Genomic DNA, 24,616 nt, shown 5'->3' on the forward strand with positions numbered 1-24,616 from the left:
TGAAGCTTAAAAATACTTTGAAACATCGACTTCCTGTTTCAAAAATAAACTTCGCAAACTTTTTCTTAAAAAAAAAAAAAACATTATCAAACAAAACAGACTATCAGTATAATTCTTTATTCTAAATTTATTTTTAAAAAAAAGTTTATTTAATTTTATATAATGCTTCGATATTAAAAGTAAATGGAATTTCTGAAAATTTCGAAGAATTTAAAAGGGATTTGCTTCGTTTAAAAAAAAAGCATGCAACAACAACAAACTGAGTTTTCCCCCTTTTTTTAATCAAGTTCGGTACTGCTCTTATCGAAAGGTTAATAATTAGAGTAATCCCAAAAAATGTTATTTTAGGTAATTATAAAAGTCAACCGGGTAATCTTTTATTTCAAAAGACTGTCTTAAAATTCAATTACCTCTTCTTTTAAAATTTCTTTCAGATATCCCTAAGGTTTTAACTTTTGTACTTATCTGGTTAAAATTTAAACATAAGCCATTTAAGTATCTGATGGGGAAAAAAATGCTGTTAGAAAGAAAACAGCTTCTTAAAACTAAAACGTTAATCTTACAAATTGAATTAACATTCTTTATCAATTAGAGTTCTTTTTTATGCTATTTACTTTTGTGCTTAACAAATAAAATTAATTAACATTTTATTTATTTGTTTCAACTTTGAAACTATCCGTAATAATGAATACTTAATTATATTTGCAGTTTTAATTATATTTACTAAAAGGTAAAAATAAATTATTTGTTTTAATTTTAGTAATTGTTTTTTTATAAATGTAACGAAAAAAAACTTAATTTATATTTATTTTTAGAATAGCTTTAATGATAAAATAGCAATTATTTTTTTATATATTTATGATTGATTTTGTATTGCTAAAGTTTATAGCGCTCATTAGACTATAAACTATTGCAAATATTTGTGATAAAACTTCGTATAGAAAAAAAAATTATAATTAATGACGTAATGAATGAATAATGCTGCATGTGGTTTAAGCTTAAAATGAATGATTCTAAAATTTATAATCTATTTAGGGGCATGGCATTAAAACCATTTACTCGGTTAAGTTTACTTTTCAGTTTTATATTTTTACAAAATGTGTAGTAATAAGAACTATACTTTTAAAAACCGGAATTTCCGGTGAACTGTGACCGTGTGAACGGAAAAATTGCCATATGAATGAATTAAATACCATCCATATACTTTGGTTTCATTGACTGGAAATAGGTTTTATTTATTTGTTCATTTTAACTAGAAATGACATTGCCATGCAAAAGGTATTTTTACCAGAAATTTTTCTCTCCGTGTAGTAGACAGAATTCTAGTTTTAGAATTTTAATATTTTATATTAGTGTAGGGGAAATACAAGGCGTATAATTAAATACCCTAATCGAGGACGTCATTACTTCTTATTCTCAAAAGTATAGATATATTGATGCATTGGGACACTTGAACAAAAATATTTTTTTATTATTATTTTTAAAGTGAACTGACATTTTCTTGAAAACTGTAAAATTAATTGATTTATCGCGATGGACTATTAGATCAATCGACATTCTTTGCAACGGACTATAAAATGAAACGATTTTTTTCATGACATTCTACAAAATGAATCTATTTTTTCGTGGCTTAACTGTAAACTGAATAACCTTTCTCCTGTTGGACTATAAAATGAATAGATTTTTACATAACATTCTATAAAATGAATCTATTTTTTCGTGACGAACTATAAACTGAATGGCCTTTTACGTGGTGGATTATAAAATGAATAAATTTTTTAATGACATTCTATAAAATAAATTTACTTTTTCGCAGGCAATAAAATAAATCGTTTTCCTTGTGAAGAACTATAGCAAATTTCCACCGTACATTCGAAAATTATAATGGAAATACTTACTTTGAAATGGGAATACTGGATCTCAATTTATTTAAGTTTAGTTTGAATTATGTTGTATTTTTCGCTATATAATCAAGACTCATTTTAATTTTTGATCTATAATCTGAACTCTTGCTACACGACCAGAAGATAAATAAATATAGAATACTTAATACTCTCGCATAATGCATGTACTTCTAAACGCTTTACAGATAATGTTCACCGTTTAGAATAGATACTATATCATGCAGCCTAGTTCTATTTCTCATTCTCTGACAAGGAACAATAAAATTCGCTAAACAATCTAACAGCCTTCTTTTTGGGAAGAAAAGCACGCTACTAAAACATTCAATTAATCACCGAATCTGAGCTAAAAATGTTTAAGCGCTTGCATTTTGCTACGTAACTTTTGCTACACAAGACCATTTATCATAATAGAAAGGCATAGGAAAAAAAGAGAATATTTTAATTACTCGACCACGCCATTATAATGCACCATTTTTTTTTGCACTTTAAGAACGTTTTCCAATCAGTCTGTATCCATTATTGCACTCTAATATAGTTACATTGTCTCCTCTTTCGGAAAAGCCCATTGTCACTTACTAATTTCTTTTTTCTTTTCTTCGTGGCTGAACGAATGGCTTCAGATGATAATAATTCATCGCATCATAGCATAAAAGTTAGCCATTCACTTAAGTTTCTTGTTTGAAATGGAACGTCGCAATGAGGAGCTATTGTTCCTTCCCCAAGGAACCGCCGAATGAATAAAAATGCACATGGTGGTTGCTATAGCAACTGAGACCATCATGCCTTTTAACTGTTGTTCTATTAACACTGATGAATAGTTACTTTGTTACATCATGTCTGTTAGTAACTCAAAGTGATTGAAATTACATTAATATGTAATTTTAAAAATTAATTACGCTTGCCGAAAAATCGAAGTTATCTATTCCACTCTGGCGCGGAGAGAAGAAAATATCGACAAGTTATGTAGTTTAAAAATGCAAGGCATGATTAAGATTGCAATCTTAAGTAAAATTAAGATTGCAATTTCAAATAAAAATATTTTAAACTGAAGAATATTGCTATCTTGCAATATTTTAATTACATGCCTCGTGCACTTTCTTAGTTACAAAAACTTGAACAGCGTGTTTAATTTTTACGTGTTAAATATAAAGGTTTATGCTGCATGTAACTATCAATTAAACCTTAATATCATGAGATTATTTTGCATTCTTACTATCTAAATAGAATATTCTCGCAAATAATTTGTGCCGTTAATGTAGTCTTAAGTGTTTTATAACGATCATGGAGTTGGCAATGATCCTAAATATGGAATTTTTTGTAACATGCGAAATAATAAGGGAAAAACAAAGTTTTTTAATGCTGGAAATATTAATGAAGAGTAGTTTACTAAGTTTATTTTGATATGCTTTCCTTTTTTTTGCAAAGATTGCTTTAACTAGAAGTTTTATAACTAAACTAGTTACTTAACAAAAATAAATTTTATTATTTTTGTTAAGTAACTAGTCAATAGGTTTAATGAGAATTTACTTATTTAATATGAATTTTCTAAGTTGGATTTGAAATTAAATCAAAAAAAGGAATTAAAATTGTAGAAATAATCCTTCAACATTTCCGATTCAATGTGCTTGTAATTATATTTAAAAAATGTATATTCAGTTCTATTGTTAATAACAACATTTTTGAAAGAAAAAAAAAGGCTATTCAAAAAAGAAATAAAAATAATTACGTTTATCAACATTTTTTATGTATAACATATTTTTTTGTACAGAAAATTGTTTAAGTTTGCTTAAAGGATTTATATTTTCGCAAACTGTATCAAGTTTTAGGCCGAAAAATAATAATTATTAGTTTTTTCAAAAACCGTTAAAATCTTAGGTTTTACATTGTATGATTCTTATCAGTATGATTTTTATAATATATATATATGGATGATTATGATTCTTTTAACTGTATGATTCTTATTATAACTCAAAACAATATTTTTAATTATAAAATAATGTAGTACATATTTCAGTATATAACTGGGGATTATTTATTTTGTTATTAAGAGTAATAATTTTACATGGAATACAATTTTATAATTTTATAACAATGTTTTTTTTTTAAAGTAAAGTTTTTCCGAATTTCAGGCTGTTTTAAGTTTTAATTTAAACTTCATATAATTCTAAAGATAAGAATGAAATTGAAACAAGGTTCAATTTAAAACTCTATTAAGGATGCAGAGCCCATGCGCACACTAAGTAGATTATTGTTCGAAACTCCGATATAATGAACCGATGCTTCATGCAGAACATTGTATGGTCTTTTAAAAATTAGTTATAAAATAGAAACTAGTTAAAATACATTTAGTTAAATGTTGTTAGGAATTTCTGCCTGACCAACAGAGGGCGCTGTAATCATGCATGATAATAATTATGATTCTGTATCACTCGTGTGGCAAGCAACAGATTAGAATGTTAGGCTTATTGGGAAGGCAATCATACCCTTGAAATGTTTTTATTGTTCACATTTTAAAATTTGATTGCTATTAAATACGGACTTTTTATTCTTTGCACCATTTTTCACTGATCCCTTTTGCAATAAATGTAAAGGCATATATATTCATCTAATTTCTTTATGTCTACAAATTTTTATTTCTATAAATTAAAAAACTTAACACGCTTTCTGATACCTTGTTGCGAATGAGATAAATCGAAAAAGTGACATTTTTCCCAATTAAATTTTTTTTTCATTTTATTTTAAACCAGAAATAAGTATTTAAATCAAATACAAACGGTCCACTTCAACATTTAAGAAGGTTATTGTGAATACGCATTACAATCAGATTGTAGTTCAAAATTCCAGTATGATGAACCGATTTTTCGTGATCTTTTAAAATTTAATTTGAAATAGGAACCATTTAAATTAAGTTAGCATCGATTCATCGTATTTGTGAGAGTCAATTCATTTTTTGTAAATAAGAATCCATATGCTTTCTAATACCTCGTTACGAATGAGATAAATCGCGAAGGAAAAAAAGACCAAGGTGCTTTTTGTGGGCATCCATTAACTCCTCCGCTAATTGAAGAAACGACAAACACCGTTTTGAAATAAACATATATCCGATTCTTGGCGGTTTTGGCTCTTAGTGAGATAATCTGTTCAACTGATTGAAAGAGAGCCAGACTTTCGAAACTCAGGCCATCAGACAGGCAGTTAGACGGTTGAACTTTCTTACCTAAAAATAGATCAAAGATGAGATCTAAAAATATGTGTATTTAGTTATGTAAGGAGAGAAAAATATGTTTTATCATCTCACCTTCTACAAATCCTTCCTCGCACGGTCGACCCACACACGCCCACGCCACATAAAAACTTCGAAATTTGTTCAGAAACATTTCAACTTTAAAAATCTTGTTCTGATGCTTATTTTTCTAACTTATTTGTGAGTGAGAGTGTTTTGAGAAAGATACACAGTGTGTTGATAAGCTACCAAAGAGTGCTTGTTGGCAAGCTACTGGGGTTTTGGAGATTGAAGACCTTTCGGTTCTAGAAGCCATAAGTTTATCATTTATCTAAACTAAGTTGATATTCTGTATTCATCGTCTCTACACTTTTCAACAAAATAGCAATTAAAAATCTTCAAATTGCTTTTGCTTCCAATAGAGAGCTCCTCTCCCTTCTTATTTTGATGGACACAGTATTATTAAATATTTACTAATAAAACTAAATGTATCTTATTTACTCCTTGACAATTTTAAAACTATTACTAATTTCGGATAGTTATTTAAATATGCTCATTATAAATTGTTGTGTCAAAAAGTTCTATCGCAAAATTACTTTATTTTAAAAAAAATTTCTCTCAAATTTCAAATTTTGTCATTTAAATTACGTATATTAACTTGATGTAGTATATTGTATTCCTAATAATGAAAAAAAATTTCGAACATTAGTATTTTAAATAATAAAAATAAGGCATAATTATAAAAAAAATTTTTTGCTTAGAATTATTTTTTGATAAACGAGTTGCAAAACTGTGCGTGCACTGTGTGCAAAATTTTTCGATTTGCTTAAAAATTCTCGATATATGGCGGAATGCACTAAAAGTGAAATTTATAAATTTATTTGCTCAAACAGTGTTACATCAATCCTTTTTATAAAAATAAGAAAAACAAAAGATTTATTATCAAAACTTCGGTAGTTTAAAGTTGTTGGAATATATTTTAACATAGGTGCATGCAACATAATTTCGCAAAATGCACAGAGTGTATTTCTTAGTATTCTTAAACTGATACTTGTTTGAATTTTTCAAAGTAGATTTAACAAGTTAAAATAAAAAATAAAAAAAAATAAAACGAAAAAGAATATTGTACGAAAAGGAGGGGAAAAGTGTCTTTGGGAAGTATTCGAACGATATAAAGGACTAAAATGTCAACAAGCCCCAAATGAAGAAATTGCATGAATATTATAAATTTGCATCACTTGCCGCAAAAGAGAATGACAGAAATTCTTGCAACTTTCAAAAAGTTTCAAAGTGGAGATTCAATATATTTGAGTGAAAAGATATTCGATACTTCAAACCGCACATTTATGCTTTCGCTGTTTTCTAATCGAATGTGAAATCCAGCCGCGCACGTTGACAGCAGTGTTGCCAGATATCTTTCTGTTCTTAGAGTTTCCACTATCGTTTGGCAAAAGCACGTTCACACTTCGTTGGATTTTAACGCCGGGAGCGACCTCTATACATCTCAAGGTGTATATTACTCGAGAAGAAAGGTTTGGAAAGAAAAAGGTCACTGGTTCGCATTTTATTCTACAGACTGCCTTTTTTTTTCGTTTTCTTTTTTTTTCCTTTCTTTTGTTTTAATTCTTTTTCTTCCACCCTTCTTTCCGATTTTCAGTCGGCTAGAAAAGAAGGTTTAAAAATACTTTGTGTTCTTTTCTAAGGATGGGGCGAGGTCGTGATTTTATCTAGTTTTAAAATGGGAGAGTATTCATTGTTTTGACAACTTTTAGGGAAAGAATTCGTTTCCGAATTCTATTTGAACTTTCCTCTTTTCAATTTTTTTCAAAAATCGAGTTAAAACTTTCTACCTGCATTACATCAGTTCCTGGTTTCTTCATTTTTATGATTTCATCACCAAATTATGTTCTTTTCTTTCATTTGATGGTCTCGTTTTAATTTCTGATTCTTTAAAAGATTATTATTGAAAGACTGCTTAAGTTTTTATTTTTAGTTACTAAGTTGCCCAACCTGTAAAAAAGTATAGATAAAAAAAATTAGTTTTGAAATTTTCAAAACCTAATGTCTTTTAATGATTTTTTTTTATACCCTTAATGTTTTTAATTGAAAAAGTTGAAGTGAAAATTTAATACTATATGATGAGGACAAAGTTTTTTGTTTATTGCTCACCTATATGAGAACTAGTGGATTTGCTTTGCAACAAAAAAATCAGAAGCACAATTTATTTTTTATATAAATGTATTAATATTGATAATATAATTTGCTCGGAAAAGTTACTTATTTCTTATTTATTTATTTATTTTAGTTTTATTAGGTTTTTCTTTTTTAAATTTTACTATCTATTTATTTAATTTTATTTTATTTATAAATCATTTACAACTATTTTTTTTTTATCTATTATTACTTTTTTTTCTGTTTATTTTATTTATTTATGAAAAATATTCAAGCTGTTCTACTGAAATTTTTGGAAAATATTTTTTTTGAACTTTACAATACAGATATAGTATATATCTGTATTGTAATGTATGTAGTGTAATGTACTGTATTGTAATGTATAGCCATGTCTTATTTTTGTTAATTAAATATAGGTTCGCATCCAAGCGATCTTTCCTTTTATTACGGCATGCATACTTTGGATGCGTAATCCGCATGATCCATTTTTACCACAAAATATTATACCGAAATTTTTACAGTAATACTTATTTAATTATATTGATTCAGTAATTTCATTCAATGACTTTATTGTGAATATTATTGTAAATATTACGGTATATCAAATTTTTGGATTCGTAACATGTTCCGGTAAAAACGGATTTTACAGTAAAAAGTACGGACACCCTGAGTGCGGCCGAATTTTTTACGGTGTATATCGGAGCCTGCTAGCTACTAACTTTTACTTATTTATTTATTTTTGGTAAAAAGTTTAAAGTAATGTCATCCCTTTGTTACAGGAAACATTTGAAATCCTATCCAATTTCTCATATGTTAAACTCTCGAAAAAAAATTTTTTTGGCAACATCTTCTTCTGGGGATTAACGATATTGGACATGTGTTACAATGCGTCGTATTTAATTATTTTACTTCGTTACACCATTAAAATTATAGTGAAAAGAAATTTCTTTTTTTTTTCAATGCATACAATAATTTTAAACATTAATTCACGCGATAATTATCATTAATGACGTAGCATAAAATTAACGACTACAATTGAATTACAATTAGCCTAGAGAAAGATGTCCAGCGATAGTGCTTTGAAGATGTATGCGTGATCAACAGCTGGCACATTAAAGTTAGCGACAGCTGCAATATTATTTTCACTGCTAATTTAAGCAATACACACTATAAAGAAAAGACAGGAACTGTGACATTATAAATCAATGATTAAAAATTCAATCGGAAGTAAGAGAACTCAAATTACTACCTGAAAAAAGTTTCTGTTATCTTCCTTCCTCAATCATTGATTTTATTTTCAGTGTTAAACGATTATCTGCTTAATGCTAAATAATTGAAGTAGTTCTATTTTATTAAAATGATTTATAAAAATAATTGCACAAATAGATAAGGAATACGAAAAAAAAATATTTTTTATGTATATTTTTTAATTCCGCTTACATCTTTTAACTCTTTCATGGGACACCAGTGATCTTTCCATTTATTTTTTTCTGATGCCAACAAGAAAAAATATATTTTAGTATTTTTTAATTTCAAAAAACTGTCTGATAGTTTCTTAAAAAAATCTGTTATCGGAATTAAATTATCAGAAGTTCAAAAAAATTTTTCATTCCTATTCTAAAGTTTATCAGTAATTGATTTTGTAAATTGAAAAGACTGTTTCTCTTTGATCTAAATAACTGCAAATTTGAAAAATTATTGCATGGAAGTGAGCCGTGTTTCAAAAATTTTTCCTTTAAAAAAACTTAACCTTCAACATAAAAAAATGTACCTATTTCGATCAAAATAATGTAAAAAATATGAAAAATATGTTTAATAAAAATTCTGCATCAAAGGGTTAACAGATGGGATTAATAACGTTGAAAATGGCATGTTTTCTATTTAAACATAATTTTTATAATTTCTACTTATATAAATCTCTCCTCTAATAATTTTTCCACTTCTCGCAACTTAATCAGCTAATCGACATTATCAAAAAATAAGGTGTAATAAGGTTTATAAAGTAATAATGGNGTTAAACGATTATCTCTATTGGTAAAAAAAGAAGAAAAAAATTGCAGAAATTTTGCTTAATGCTAAATAATTGAAGTAGTTCAATTTTATTAAAATGATTTCTAAAAATAATTGCCCAAATTCTTCTATTTAAATGAATGCGAAAAAAAAAATTTTTTTTATGTATATTTTTTAATTCCGCTTACATCTTTTAACTCTTTCATGGGACACCAGTGATCCTTCCATTTATTTTTTTTCTGATGCCAACGAGAAAAAATATATTTTGGTATTTTTTAATTTTAAAAAACTATCTGATAGTTTCTTAAACAAAATCTGTTATCGGAATTAAATTATCAGTCCAAAAAATATTTTCATTGATATTCAAAAATTTATTAATAATTGATTTTGCAAATTGGAAAGACTGTTTCTCTTCTATTTAAATGACTGCAAATTTAAAATAATATTGCATGGATATGAGCCGTGTTTCAAAATTTTTACCTTTAACGCAGAAAAAGACGCATTTGTTTCATGCTGTATTTCATAATCATAAATTATTTAAGTGCTAAATATAAGATTTTTTGCCTATTACGATCAAAGTAATGTAAAAAGCATGAAAAATATGTTTAATAAGAATTCTGCTTTAAAGGGTTAACAGATGGGATTAATGTTTTCTATTTAACCATAAAATGACATGTTTTCTATTTAAACATAATTTTTATAATTTCTACTTATATAAATCTCTCCCCTAATAATTTTTAAACTTCCCGCAATTTAATCAGCAAATCGATTTTTTCAAAAAATAATATGTAATAAGGTTTATAAAGTAATAATGGGATAAAGTAGTTATTAAATCCATAAAAATGTTCGTACGAAATTTTAAAGTAAGCAATTAATCATTAATAATGGTTGATTAATTCATTTAACTCTACATCCGATTTCCAGCACTACACATATGTCTTTAAGTCTAAAAAATTTCGTTCTGTTTAACAAATCAGTTTAATTTTTAAAGCTACCAGGAAAAGCCGATTTACTACACTCACAAGATCACGTAAAGCAAAATTCTCTTTAATAACAAGATATAGCTTTTAAAAAAAATAATAATAATAACGAATTCCCAAATTCGGAATGTTAATTTTAAACCAATAAGAATTGGTCTAGAAAGTTTAAACCTTTTAGGCCTTTCACTGTTTCATCTTTCTGCTCATAGAAAAGTTATTAGAACGCCTATCTATTATACTTGGCCAAGTAATTCCACCATTTAGTTTAATCCACCATTACTATGAGAGTAAAAAAAAAATGTAACAGTTTTTGTTTTTTCTTCACGTAAATATCTGTATTACCTTACGGCTTTTAATATAATCTATAAACAATTTGGGAAATAAGGTCCCAAAATTATGTTGTTGTTTTTTTAAATTTTAAAAAATTAAATTTATTTGATTTTAATTTAAAGCAGGATTTTTTTCCCTTTACATTTACCAAGCATTTACTAAAATGTACTATTTATGCTTACTTTTATTTTAAAGCAATATTATAACTAAGATATATAATATTTCTTACCAAAATTGTTATCATTATTATTAAATTGGTACAAACTAAAGCACTGAATAAATAAATTCATAATTATTTTTGTTCAACCTCATGGATTTGTTAAACATATATATCCAAGTAAGTGAGAATTAGTTCAGATCAGAAAACGTTAATATAAGTTACTCTGGGGGAAAAAATATACTTTTTTTAATAGTTATATACATTAATTATTTATTAAGTCTTAAAGGCATTTGTATTTAAAACCTAAAAATAAATAGGGGTAGCAACTTATTTTCCACACACCAACAGATTATTTTACATAAACTTACTGGAAAATTATAATTTAAATGTTTTCATGACATTCATATCCACCAAGTACTGAAATTTATTTATCTAAATCCTTCTTTATTTTCTTTCATATTAAAAGCAGAACGTTATTTCTTAAAAAGTCAAGTATAGTTAAAGACAAGTATAGTTTTTTCAATTTTTTTGCCCAACGAGTTTCAGCTCAAAGACTTCATAATTTTTTGTTGCATTATTTTCCTTATTTTGAAAGGAAAATTGGAAGTCTGAAAAAACTTTAACCAGGAGAAAGTTATAAACGAAACTTCTTAAAAGGGTTAGTTTAGTGCAGAAAGAGGCTTACAAGAAAATAAACTACTTAAGCAGGAAAAACTTTTTAAACGGTTTGCCTTGTAGTTATTTTATGTTCATTATTGTAATTGCATACGTTGAATAAACACAGTTTTTGCATAAATTTTATTATAAAACTAAATATAACTTACTGAGCGTTGACTAAATGTTCTTAATATAAAAAGTTGTGTAAGAAAAATGTTATGTAATTACTTTATAATATTTTACAGAAACATCACAATATTGAAATATAATCAAAATCAAAAACTTGATAATAACAAAGTATAGCATTTAAAAAGAGATGAAGAAATTTATTGGTAACAACCATTAAATAAGGGGAAAATAAATAATTTACTGATAAACACTGCTACTTTTATTGATTTTATGCTGATGTCAAACAAATATTTCTGAATCTTTATTTATTAATGATCCTGTGTTGTAGTTTTTATGTCCAATGAAAATATACTTCATATTACTTTTTTCTATATAGAGCTATAAATCGTATTATAATAAATGAATCTTATTATGTACTAAAAATAGGGAAGGTCAAAATACCAGAATATGGTAAAATTTTCCATAATTCAGGCTATACCAAAAAGTACGGTAATTTTTTCCGAAGCGCTTAGGTAATAATTTAGTTAAAATTACAATAAAACATTGTTTTAAATTGTGTTAAAATTTGAAAAATTCGTTATGATGCTATTAAGTGTTCCCATAGAGCCAGAAACGAGCTGAATTTTAAAAGTTCTGATAGTTTTAACCATACTTATTTTCTCAGTGTAAGGTGTATACATAAACTTTTCAACTTAAATATATATTTTAATGCAGTCATTCATTCATGTAAAGATATAATTATCATTAATAGACAACGTTATTTTTAAAAAATTAATGACTAAAAATTTTCGTTTTTTCTATAATAACTGAACACACGCCCAAATATTTAAAGAATATGTCTTCAACAAAATCATGTTATCCTTATATTCATCCCAAATTGTTGATTTTGTATGCAAACTTGCGGCATAAAATAGTTAATTAAAAATCGTTTCTTTTTACAAAACATCTCTTTACTTAATAAACGAAAGCGAATAAAAATTGTATTTGTTAATTTTATTTTTACATATCAAACACAGAAAACTGAGCAATGTTTACCTAAGAAAAGCAATTTTACTTTTAGTCTTCTAAGAAACCTAATATTGTGACAGATTAAAAAAAAAAAAATCGTTTGCAAAAAAAAAGTAACGTTCTAACCTACACCCCGTTAATCCGCCTCTAATTTCCGGTGATGCCAACCCTTCTAACGAAAAAGAGAGATTTAAAAAAAATCGTCCTGTAACGGAAATGACAAATTAACTCGAAAAGCGGCGCATTTACTTAAAATTAAGTTAAATTTTTTTTTTCCTCCTCCGATTAAAGGGAGATGAGAATTAAGAAAGCAAAAAAAAGACATTTTATCTTTTTTGGTACCCAAAAACTCATTTAACCTGCCGTCATTTACGATATAAACTCAAAACAGAGTAGGAATTATGGGAATTTTTTTTTTCATTCTTTTTCAACCCTCTATGGGTCGGAAGGCGTTAAATTTAGACGACCTTTCAAAATATTCCTTCCCTACAAAATATTTTTGCGTGTGCCGTATGCGTTTTGTTGGGAAATATTAATAGCGAAAAAGGTTGGTAAAAGAGTTTTCTTAAGTTGTATTTCTTTTTTCATTATTATTCTTTTTTTCTTTAAAGGAAAAAAAAATCGGAGTCGGTCTTACATATGCGCCGTTCGAGGGAGTTGTCATTTTTTTCGCCAGTTTTTGGAAAGTAAAACGTTTCTGAAATTGAGACTATGATGTATGTGGCTAGTTAAATGATATAAATAAACGCTTAAAAAGAGTTTTATTCTTTTCTACCTTTACGACCAGTCCTTTTTTTTTTCTTTGATGTTTTTAAATATCTTCTCAACATTTACTCATTAATTTTTTTTTAGTTTCCTACAATCATTATTCATGCTAACTCTTATTTACATCTGGATTTATCATAAATCCCATCTGTTTCATTCCTTAGTATTTGAACCAGACTTAAAAGGCTAAATTAGTCGCTTTGGGGAAAATTTTTCTTTTTTCGCGAGATTAAATTGTGTGAGAATGTAGTGTTCGTTTAACATATGTTAGATCTTTTTCGAAGTTACACAGTAATGCTTAGATTCTGTAATCTTGCTCGTTAAAATAAAAACCATAATGTATCATCTTCATCCTCGTTAAAGTAGATTTAAAAATGCTTTGGTTTCGTTTATTTTAACTTAAATTTATTAAGCATTGATATCATTAAGTAAATATTAAAAATTTTAAACTTTAGTCTCGCATATGCTATCATATCATCTTAGAGAGTGTTATAGAGTGTCATTTTTAATGTGTAAAAGCAAATATCATAAATTTTTATCTTTTTCGGCTTCCAATAAGAATGAGAGAAGTTTAAAAAAATCCACAATTTCACATCATTTAGGCGCCATATATATGCACAAACACACACACACATAGATATATAGATTTCTTTTATCACCGTTATTGAACAGCCGTCCGAATTCTAAATTTTGGACTATCAATGTTCAACACCGTAGCCTTGTAATTTTGAACCCAATCTAAACTCCTGGATCAAGTATTGGGAAAAATATGTGTTCGTGGAGGACGTTTTTGATGGAACTAACTCGCATTTGCTTTACATGGAGAGGAAAACCTCCCACTGTTAGCCTGAAGGCACTCTAAAGACTCTAGGGGGAAGGGACTCTAACCCATGATCCGTCTACCACAGAGAATATTTTACGTCAGTACTGTGGTTTGTGCGAGCCGAGTGCGGAATTCGCATCTACTACCCATTGCTGAGATTCTGGTTCAACTCATTGAAAGGCGAAAGCTCTATCTCTTGTCATTTTCAGTACGAACCCGTTCTTATCACACATACGAAATCAAGTAACGGAATTGCTAAAATAAATCTGGGGAAAAAATGAATCGCTCAAACAATGTAGAAGTGAATCACCGAATAAATAAATGTGTGAATCCCTGAATTAGAAGGTCAAAGAATGAGAGAATTGAAAAATTAGCGAATCGATAAATAAGCATATCAACAAATCAAAGAATATACTCAGTTCATCAATAAAAGGAAGATTGCATTGATGATTCAGCGTATAAATGGAACCGAAATGAATCGAGTTAAGATAATTGTAAATTGATAAATCAGTGAAAGAATGAATTAACCCTCGAATAAAGGAATACTTAAACAGAGAATAACTATCTCACTCACAGTACCTCCATTATTAGTAAATTGAGTTATCCTAAGCTGATATACACGGTTGTACACTTGCTACCTTTCGATATTTGCTTTAATTGTAATCTAAAAGTCGATTGCTTAGTCCTATTAATATAAACATTGAAAATATTTTGAGCATTAAAAAGCCCACAGAAGGCACGTTTAAAAGTACTGCATTTGTACTTCCTGTCCATCGCAGAACGACAAAACTACGTCTGCAACAAGGCTATTTGGGGAGAGCACGCTTTTAACATCTGCCAAGAGTACAAATGATTATTTTTACCATATTTCTATTTTTTAATTTAAATATTGCAATACTTTTTTTTTTTTAAGTTACGCTGATTTGTTTGAACTAAATAAAGAAAAATATAAAAATCTGCTTGTTTTTAATTCGTGGTCTATATAGCCGAATGATTCGATACAGATTAACTCCGATTAAAGTTAAGTTATCTGAGGTTAAGAAAACGTTCGAACTCTTACTTTAAAAGAAAATACTTAGTTGTAAAGTTACTTTGACTAATTTTATCATCACTGTGTTGTGACGACGAGCTTCACCTCCGTCTCTTGTGCCAGCGCCAAAAAAACTTCATTGGCGCAATATTCAGGATTGAAAGTTGACAAATCGTCTCTAACATTTCCTTTGGCAAAGATGCCGTGTTACTCTCCTGAACTTCTCGACTAGTCCTGGATAAGGGAGAAAAATTATCATTTTCGCTCGCATGCATTTTTCTTTTGCTTCTTTTTCCTTTAACGTTCCCATTGTTAGAGTTTGCTTGACGGCGATTAATGGTAAAGGAAAATTTTAAATTTGTTTTTTATTTGTTCTTTCAATCTTCTTTTCTTTCTATCATAGTAAGCCTTCAGCTTAAATACTGAAGGATTCAAAAAAAAAATATATAAACAAATAAAAAAAGGAACGTTTCTTCGTATGTGATTGATTAATATTTGGTATGTATCTCTGTATCCTTTTGTAAAAGATTTATTCTTTTTTTTTTTCCTTCCCTTTATTCTGAACAAAAAATTGATAGGAAAATGGCGAAGGCTGAAAATCATTATTCATTCCAAAAGTGTAGGAGAAATCGCTTTTTGATCAAAGTTCAGACATTGATTTTTTTTTCCCTGGCCTTTCTTTCTACTCTATAAGCGTATTTTAAAATTTCTTTTTCCCACATCTTCTGCAGCTTGAAATTCGGTTTTTTGTATAAAAAAAAGTTTTTTTTCTTCTTTTTTTTTTAATTTTATTTTACGCCCACTTCTAAAGAATATTTTTAAGAAATATTTTTTGAGATTCTTCATAAGGAGGACATTTCCAAGCCTTTAGAATATCAACTGGACGTAAATGGTACAGAGAAAAATATTTTTAGGTAACATTTTATAGCCTTTCGTAGGTGACAACCTCGAAAATAAATTGCTCACATCCCCAAACGCGCAACGCATACTAAGTTCCCGAGTTATTCAAGATGGGGCGGCATTCCCTTCTTATTTTTCTCAAAAGCGCAATGTATTTTCACAAATATTTCCTGCAAGAATTTTCCCTCTGTAATGATTCAAATACTTCTGTCTGTTAGTTAAAACTATTTTAACAAATTTTAGTTGAAGGTGGATTTATTAACAATTGTATTTTTTTTAAATAATAATGTAGAGAAGAGAACTAAATCTACGGCAATTTAAAATCTTTTAACAAACATTATTTGAAGTCAAAATTATTTCAAAATTCTATGTTGTCATTTTCAAATAACAAAGAAGAGAATAAACAATGATTCTACTGTATTTAGATACACTGCAAAAAATTTCGGATCAAATTACGGTAAAAAGTACCGCATTCAGTATACCGGTACTTTTTACAGTAAAATCCATTTTTACCGTAGCATGCTGCGGATCAGAAAAATTTATTTGCAGTACCTTTTACAGTAATAATTAAATCACTTAACGTAAAATCACTAATTAATAACGTAAAATCACTAACTCACTCTAATTAAATAAATATTACTGTAAAAAAATATGGTATAATATTTTTTGATAAAGATAGATTTCACAGATGATCACCCACGTTACTATTTTTAAATAATGACTGAAAAGTTCTCTCATGAATCTCTAGCGTTTTAAACCATTTTAATATATACTATACTAGATTAAGTTGATTGCATTTGAAAATTCCGTGTTGCTAGTTTTAAATTATACAGATTTTAGCTAACAACCAGCTTAACTAGTAATAGTTAAAGTAGAAAACATTTAGCAATTATTTGCTGCTTTTTTTTAGATCATAAATAAATAAAAAAGAATATGCGATTTATCTGATTTCATTTCATTAAAGACCATTTTAACTAATATTAGTTGAATTGAAAACATTTCTAAGTTGCTGCTCTTAATAATAAAATAAAAATAAGCAATGAAAATTCTGCATTTTATTTAAAAGCTTTTTAAAAAATAATAGTTGAAGTCGATGGTGTTCAACATTTCTATCTCATTTTTTTTTTTTTTTAAAGAGAGAATAACAAGAAGGGGAATAACAATGATAGAAATACGAAGTCGAAAGCATTTAGCAAATCGATGTTGCTATCTTTAAATAATAAAAAAGGAAAAATAAAAATTTAAAGTAATATCGCGATTACAATAAGTATTGTTCAATTTAAAATAAATACTGCTATTTAATCCAGACTTGCCATCTTTTTCTACGCATTTAGAATTGACACATTCTGATTGGTAACTGTTAAACTTTTGATTGTTTGCTCATTTAATATTTTATAAAAGTCGTTCAACAGCCGACCCAATTTTTAAGTCTACGACTACCAATGTTCAACTTCGTAATCTTGTAATTTTGAACCCAATAAAGACAAGGGAATTTCTGGATCAAGTAGTGGGCGAAATTTGCCTTCGTGGAAGACTTTTTGATACAATTAATCCGAATTTACTTTACTTGAAGAGTAAAATCATGAAAACCTCCCACGGTTAGCCTGACTGCAAGGGGATTCTAACCAATGATCTGTTTGACACTGAGAATATTTTACTTCAGCACTGTGGTCGGTGTGAGCCGGGTGTAGAATTCATATCATCCAACAATCTGGGATTCGAACCTGGGTTACCTTGGGAGGTCTGTCCACTGGTCGTTATTTTCTATAAACCATCTAAAATCTTCAAAAAGTGAAAGGAAATTTTATATATATCATATGTTAGAATGTGCGATGGAGCATGAAATTAATGCAATGTAATATTTAAAATCACTTAAAAAATATTATTGAACTAAACGTCATATTAATCTTAGCAATCATAGAAAATATCTTAATATTAGCTGTTTTTAAACAAAAACAAAAATTATACCTACGTAATATTTATAATCACTTTAAAAAATATTATTGAAATTAACCTTACATGAATCTAAGCTAGCATAGAAAGTATTTCTTAATACTTACTCTTCTTAAACAAAAACTATTTTCTTTTAATTTCTTGAAATAGAAGTCTAAACTTGTTAAATGCAGTAATTAAATTAAAAAGGAGTTAAAATTTGAAAATTGGCTTTTCTTATTTGTGTCATATGCATATTAGAGATGGGTTTGCGCTAAAACAGCAAAAACAATCATTGAAATTCGTATTTGGCATCCGCCCGATATTTATTCAAACTGTAATAACTACTACTTTGAAGTTATTACAGTTGAACTACTGAAAAGGAGCAAAATTATGCTTTGAATATAGTGACAAAAATATTCTTCACGCAGTAAAATAGAAAATAAAAATATGCTCTTTATCTCGAATGGTATATTATTATTGAATGAGATTATTAAGCAAAAGCAGTTTCCTCTTCAAAATTTATCTGAAGTTTTGGTATAAAATCAATTTGAATGTTTATAAATTCAGAGATTTTTATTTTTCTCACAGAATAAACATAAATAAATTAAATTATAAACAATGCTTACTTGTGCTTATGTTTACTGTTTCGGAGTTAGAAGACTTAAAAATATAAAAATTACCCAAGAATAACATATTATGTAAACAAATTAAAAAGTGAAAAGAAATTCTAATAGAGGTCAAATTTTAAACCGTTTCAAAATGATTACAGTAATTTTGAGTTAAATTTCTCGAAAAAAAAATTTTTAATGTCCCTAATAATCTTTTAGATCTCCTTTAAGATTTTTTTTTCCGGTTTCCTAGAATTCAATTCGCTGCTATTACTGTGTACACAATGGAATGTTAGTGATATATTTTTTTTTCTTTTTTCAATGTATGGTTTTTAAAAAAAGAGATTGTTATTGAAAGAGAAGAAAACGAAAAACTTTCTTTCAGTTTTCTTTCGTTTGTTTAAAAAGAAGAATCGAAATAATTAACTTAATGTGTTGTTTATTTATAGATAAAATAAAATTCCATTAACAGTAAACGTTGGAAAAATACGTTAATAAACGGAAAAAAACTTCAAAATGCTTTTTTTTTTTTTGACAAAATAAAGTTGTATTGTTAGAAAATATTCAAAAGATGCGCTTGGAGAGTTATAAAAATGCAAAAAAAAAACTATACTGATTACTGTATACTATACTTATAATGATTTAAAAGCACTGATTATTTGTTTTTACTTTATTTTTTTCACTTTCATTTGTTTTTTTGTTTTTTACTTTCTTATTTTCCGAACATATTAGCGTATTTGCAGTTAACCATTATTAAGTCCATAACTACACTAAGAAAAAAAAAGTATGGTCGAAACTACGAGAATATAGTAAAGTTTTCCGTGTTTCTGACTCTATGGAAACACCGAAAAGCTCGGTAATTTTTAGAGAAGCTCTTTGGTAATTAGTTTGGTAAAATTAACTATGAAATATAGTTTTGTAATATTTGATAAAAGTTTTAAATAAACGTTTAATTCTGAAATGGAAAAAGTTGGAAGAAAAATTCGCGTTAAGGAGTTTCAGGGTTTTATAAAATGAAATAAAACGTGAATTATGTTTGATGCAAAATTGCATCGCTTTATTTGATTTAATCCCAAAATTCTTGAAATTGATGACTGCAATAAAAGTCAAAGCAAAAAAGGGTTGGTGTTTCGACTTGCTTTTATGTAAGCACAGTGAGAAAAAAAAAATATGGCCGGAATAAGGAAAAATTTTACCTTTCTTCTGGCTCTATGGAATACCAAAAAGCTTCCTGTCATAATGTGCGATAAAATTTGGTAAATGTAGTAAGGTTTGGTAATGTTATCATGGTATATTAGAGTATGACATAGAAACTACTTATTCGGTTAAACAAATTTTTCAATTTTGTATTTTTAAATAAATCTGTGGTAAAAAAAAAAACCTATAAAAATTATAAACCAGACTTTCCTGTACACCGTTACCATATGAACGGAAAAATTACCCAATGAATTGTTTAAATACCGTATATTTTTTATGCCAAAATATTATTTTTTCTTTTAACAAAAACGTCATTATCATAGAATACGGTAATTTTTTTTTCTCCATGACGGGGTGATCTGCCCTTAATTAAAATGGTTGGGCGAAAATTTATTTTAAATGAAATAAAGATCAGTACTAATTTTTTAAATATTAATTTACATGAAGTGGTAATTACATGTTCATTTCATTATCAATTTTTAAATACACAAATACTACTGCTCGAAAAAATTGCCATAATGTGTGAAAATAGTCACCATGAATTTTCACCATGAAATTCACCATGAGATTTAACTATCGCAACTTAAGAAGTAGAAGAAAAAACTACAGTGAATCATCGTAAAAAATTTTCATTCTCATTTTGCAAATGCTAAATCTTTAATTAAAGTGTCTTGTGATGAGTGCTTGTTTTAAATGACTATTTTATGTAACTTTAACAAACATTTTTTTCTACAAATTTGACTTAAGGAGCAAACATTATATCTAAGAAAGCGTGGACATTTTACTTTGGACGTAACTCAAATTGCACGTTTGTAAGAACAGATATAGCTTTATATACGCGCTGAAAAAAACAGCTATATTTCAAACTGTGTATTAAAGAAAATAAAAACAGATTGAAATGCCTGTTTAAGAAAATTGCTAACTTGAAATGGGCTTTTGAAAAAATGAAAAAAAAAAAACTCAAAATACGCGTTCAATAAAATGGAAAGATAATTTGGTTAAATTTTTATTAAATTACAGTTTGGATTATTGAATTTTAAAAGGATTAACTAGTGAATAATGTTTATTCCTCATATTTAAAAAAGCTCTAAGTTAATTTTCATACACTGTAAAAATTGTGGTTTGAAATCTCTCCGAATGAGATGTTGAACATTCCAAAAAAATTGTGTGAAGAAACTCTTTATTTCAGCAACACCAAATCAACCTTTCATATACAATTTAAAGAGTGTAAATCTAAATACTTATAACGGAATAGGCTTGCATCAAACATTCTCCCATTCACACAAAACTGGAATTATTTTCACTTCCGAATTAAAGTCGATGTTGGCGAGCTTTGAATATCGTCTGTAGATTGTTTACACTTAAATACAAACTAGTGGCAGTTAATAGAAATCTTCAACGCTTACCATCGACCAAAACAAAAAGTTTCCGTTAAAATATTTTTTTTTCAATGGCAGGCACCGACTTTGAATCTTTGCCTATGAAGATGCCGGAATTGTTACTCATTTTGCGTTACCCAGTGGGTACCTGTGAACCAAAGTCACGGAGGCGAGCAACATTACCCACGCCACACTGCTACAAACCCGTTTATAGGGTGGGTCACATTCAAACATCACAGACACACAACAGAGGACAGCACAGAGAGAAAGAAATATCCATGTCCAGAGCGGGATTCGAACCCGCAGCCAACGGCTTCGCAGTCAGGCGCGCTAACAGCTCGGTCACCTCGCCGGCCGTTAAAATATGAATGCATGTTTCTAGTTATGTCATATGGATAATTATATTTCTATTTTTAAACCTCTGCAAAATGTACTAAGGGATTTTATAATGTCATCAATATTTCTATCGGCTACCACTCTGTTTAGCCGAGCTCAAACTCTTCTTAATATTCTCTGATGCGTCTGTTTGATTTACAAACTAATTTATTTTAAAATTTAGTGTTGTACTTCGCCAAAACAATTTTACTGACTCCTACGTGTATTACAACTTACTTGTTACTGTTTTTATAAATTTTTAATACTACTCTACAAAAATTAAAAATAAAATATTGGGGGCTTTTTCACAACAAATAATGAGAAAGAACATTCTTGTTGTTGTAAAACACTTTGGTCTAAAGTAATTGCCACCTTTTTTTGGTGTTAAGATACACGAATATTTTTTGCAATGTAAATATTTAGTATGCCTCTTTTTCAAAAGTAATAGGTATTGAAACTTTGGATCCATTATTTAACAAGTGAAAACATTTGTAATTGGTGCAATTCTAGAGACTCGTTTTTTAAGTATGTAATCTGTTGTTTATAACTCGCATTTCAATCTGCCTTCTTTATCTTAAACTCGCCTTTCAAACTACGTCCCTTTCCTTAAATGTGCATTTATAACTGCGTCCCTTTTCTTTAATGAATACTTCATCTGTTTCCTTAAATTCGCATTTCAAACTACTTCTCTTTCTTAAAGGCACATTTTAAACTATTATTTCTCTTTTATAAACGCCCATGTCAAACTCCCCTTTCCTTAAACGTATATATATANATTGATATATATATATATCAATTTTTTTCCCTTTTTTTAAATGCACTTGCATCCTTTAAAAAAACACACATTTCAAACTATGTCTCATTTTCTAAACGCAAAATTAAAAATTAACCAACAGTATATCTAAACTTTTAACGTACCGTTTCTCAGTGATTTAATTTATAAAGACTGTTAATCAGTAAGAAAACAATATTTTTTTTTAATTGCATCAAGACATGAGGGAGAAGACAATATTCCCTTTCATCTTTTGCAAAATGGTAAAACTAAACATCTCTTTCCTAAGTACTTCAAAGAAAAGAATATCTTGTGTCTTAATATCAAATTCACTTCATAAAATGATTAATTTTTACAAGGAAGCGCACATGTATTAAAACCAATTGCATTGTAGCAAATTGCAGGTGCAGAGGTTACAAAGTACTGCATGCTTTCACGAAACGATTAATTTAATTTTCGATTCTTCAAACAACGTGTACACTTAATTGAGTACACGTGTCCAATTAATTGAAGACGAGGAGGAAAAAAACCGCCGGAGGTAAAAGAAAAAGGTTATAGTTCGACAAATCGTTTTGTAACGAAAGTGTTTGACTGTAAGCTTTTATTTGTTTTGACAGAAAGAAAAATGTATTCACGCTACAAAACATACGACTGCAAAGAAAAGTAATTAGTAACTTAGTCAATTTTTTTTATTATTATTGTAATTATTTTCTTTGTTTTGCAAATATGCGTATTTAATTAAAAACTGTACAAAAATTCTAATATCTTGATTATGATAGCTTTAATTATATCAGACAGTTATTTTATTGATTGCATATTTTTTTTTAAATGTTTTCATTATCTTAATCCTTCTCCAAGTGAAATAGGAAAGTCACAGTTTCAGTCCTAAATTAAGCTTTATTTTTTAAAATTTATAATTTTGCTGAAAAGAGCTATCTCGAAACAGATGGCTTTAAAACGGACAAATATCCTAAATATTTGAGGAGAACTATTACGCTTTAAACTATTAAAGCTATTAAAAAAAACTATTACTATTAAAGCTTTTAAGCTATTAAAAAAACGCCCATTTGGAGAGCTTTTTGCAACTAAATTAAAATTATTAACATTGCTTTTCAAACTGTTTCACCAAGAAAACTAAATAGCCACAGTTTAAGTAGTCGCCAATTTGATTAGATTTTTTTTTCATATCGATGAAATTTATCAAAATCAATGAATATAATTTTTATAAGCCCGGAAAAATTTAGCATTGCAGTAATCTTTAAAATATTACAAAAATTAGATTACCAATTATTTCCAATTTCATAAAACTGGCCTTACTTCATATTGACGTTTGTGTGCCATTTACAGAATTAGCATTGAGTTGAAATACTTAGAAGTACTAAAAGTCGAAAATTCTGAACTTGACATTCTATTTCAGTGATTCAAAAATTTGCATAAATTAACTTTAAAAAAATCAGATTTTGGTATAAGAAAATATCCTTTTTCGAATAATCTGAAGCATTTCGCTAAAAACATTTAGTGACATAAGAATTTGTTTTGCAAAATGGCGAGTACTTAGTTGTCAACACAATACTAGTTGCAGTAGTATATATTAATGTCAGCGATTCCCAAAAAGGGATTCGTGGATCCGTGAGATTCCGTGAAAGAGTTTACAGGAGTTCCGAGAAATATAACTTTTTTATAAGCTGTAATGGGTTTTGAAACCCTGTAATTATATAAATAATCCATTCAATATTTATTTCGGTTATTTTATGAAATTTTTAAATCAAAATACCAGTAAAAAAATTGCAAACTTTAAAAAGAAAAAGAAAAAAAAAGCGTTTTCCTGATAACAATATAGGTATTTAGGTAAAGAGAGAAACACGTATAAAATATTAATATCGATTAAAAAAATATGTGTGTCTGATATTCATTCTCAACATTTGTAATAAGTTTTTATTTCTTCAACAAAGACCACAAATCAGGTGTTTTTTTTCTAGTGTAAGTGTTCCACCAAAAGAAGCTCATTTAGCGCTCTGTGGCTGGAAAAAAATGGGTACCGCTGACTCATGTTAGCACAAGGATAACTGATTTTTATTTATTTATTTTTTGTGCAACGCATGTAATTTACTGCCTTACTATCTTTTACCCGAAAATAAATAATTATAGGCCTTTTCTTTACCTTAAAAGAATAACACATTCTGCGATTTTTAAAATAAACGTTTCAATTCATCGCTGATTGGTAAACAAGGATGTGAAGGATGTGATTAACGTACTTTT

General features: G+C 27.9%; 1 protein-coding gene across 5 annotated transcripts in view; it reads left to right on the plus strand.

Moving 5' to 3' along the window:
- The window catches only part of LOC107436783 (teneurin-m), a 536,656-nt gene that overhangs the window by 465,537 nt on the left and 46,503 nt on the right, over positions 1 to 24,616 (plus strand). The gene's annotated exons all lie outside the window — the stretch shown is intronic.

The sequence above is a fragment of the Parasteatoda tepidariorum genome, chromosome 4, assembly GCF_043381705.1.
Source record: "Parasteatoda tepidariorum isolate YZ-2023 chromosome 4, CAS_Ptep_4.0, whole genome shotgun sequence".
Classification (NCBI taxonomy): domain Eukaryota; kingdom Metazoa; phylum Arthropoda; class Arachnida; order Araneae; family Theridiidae; genus Parasteatoda; species Parasteatoda tepidariorum.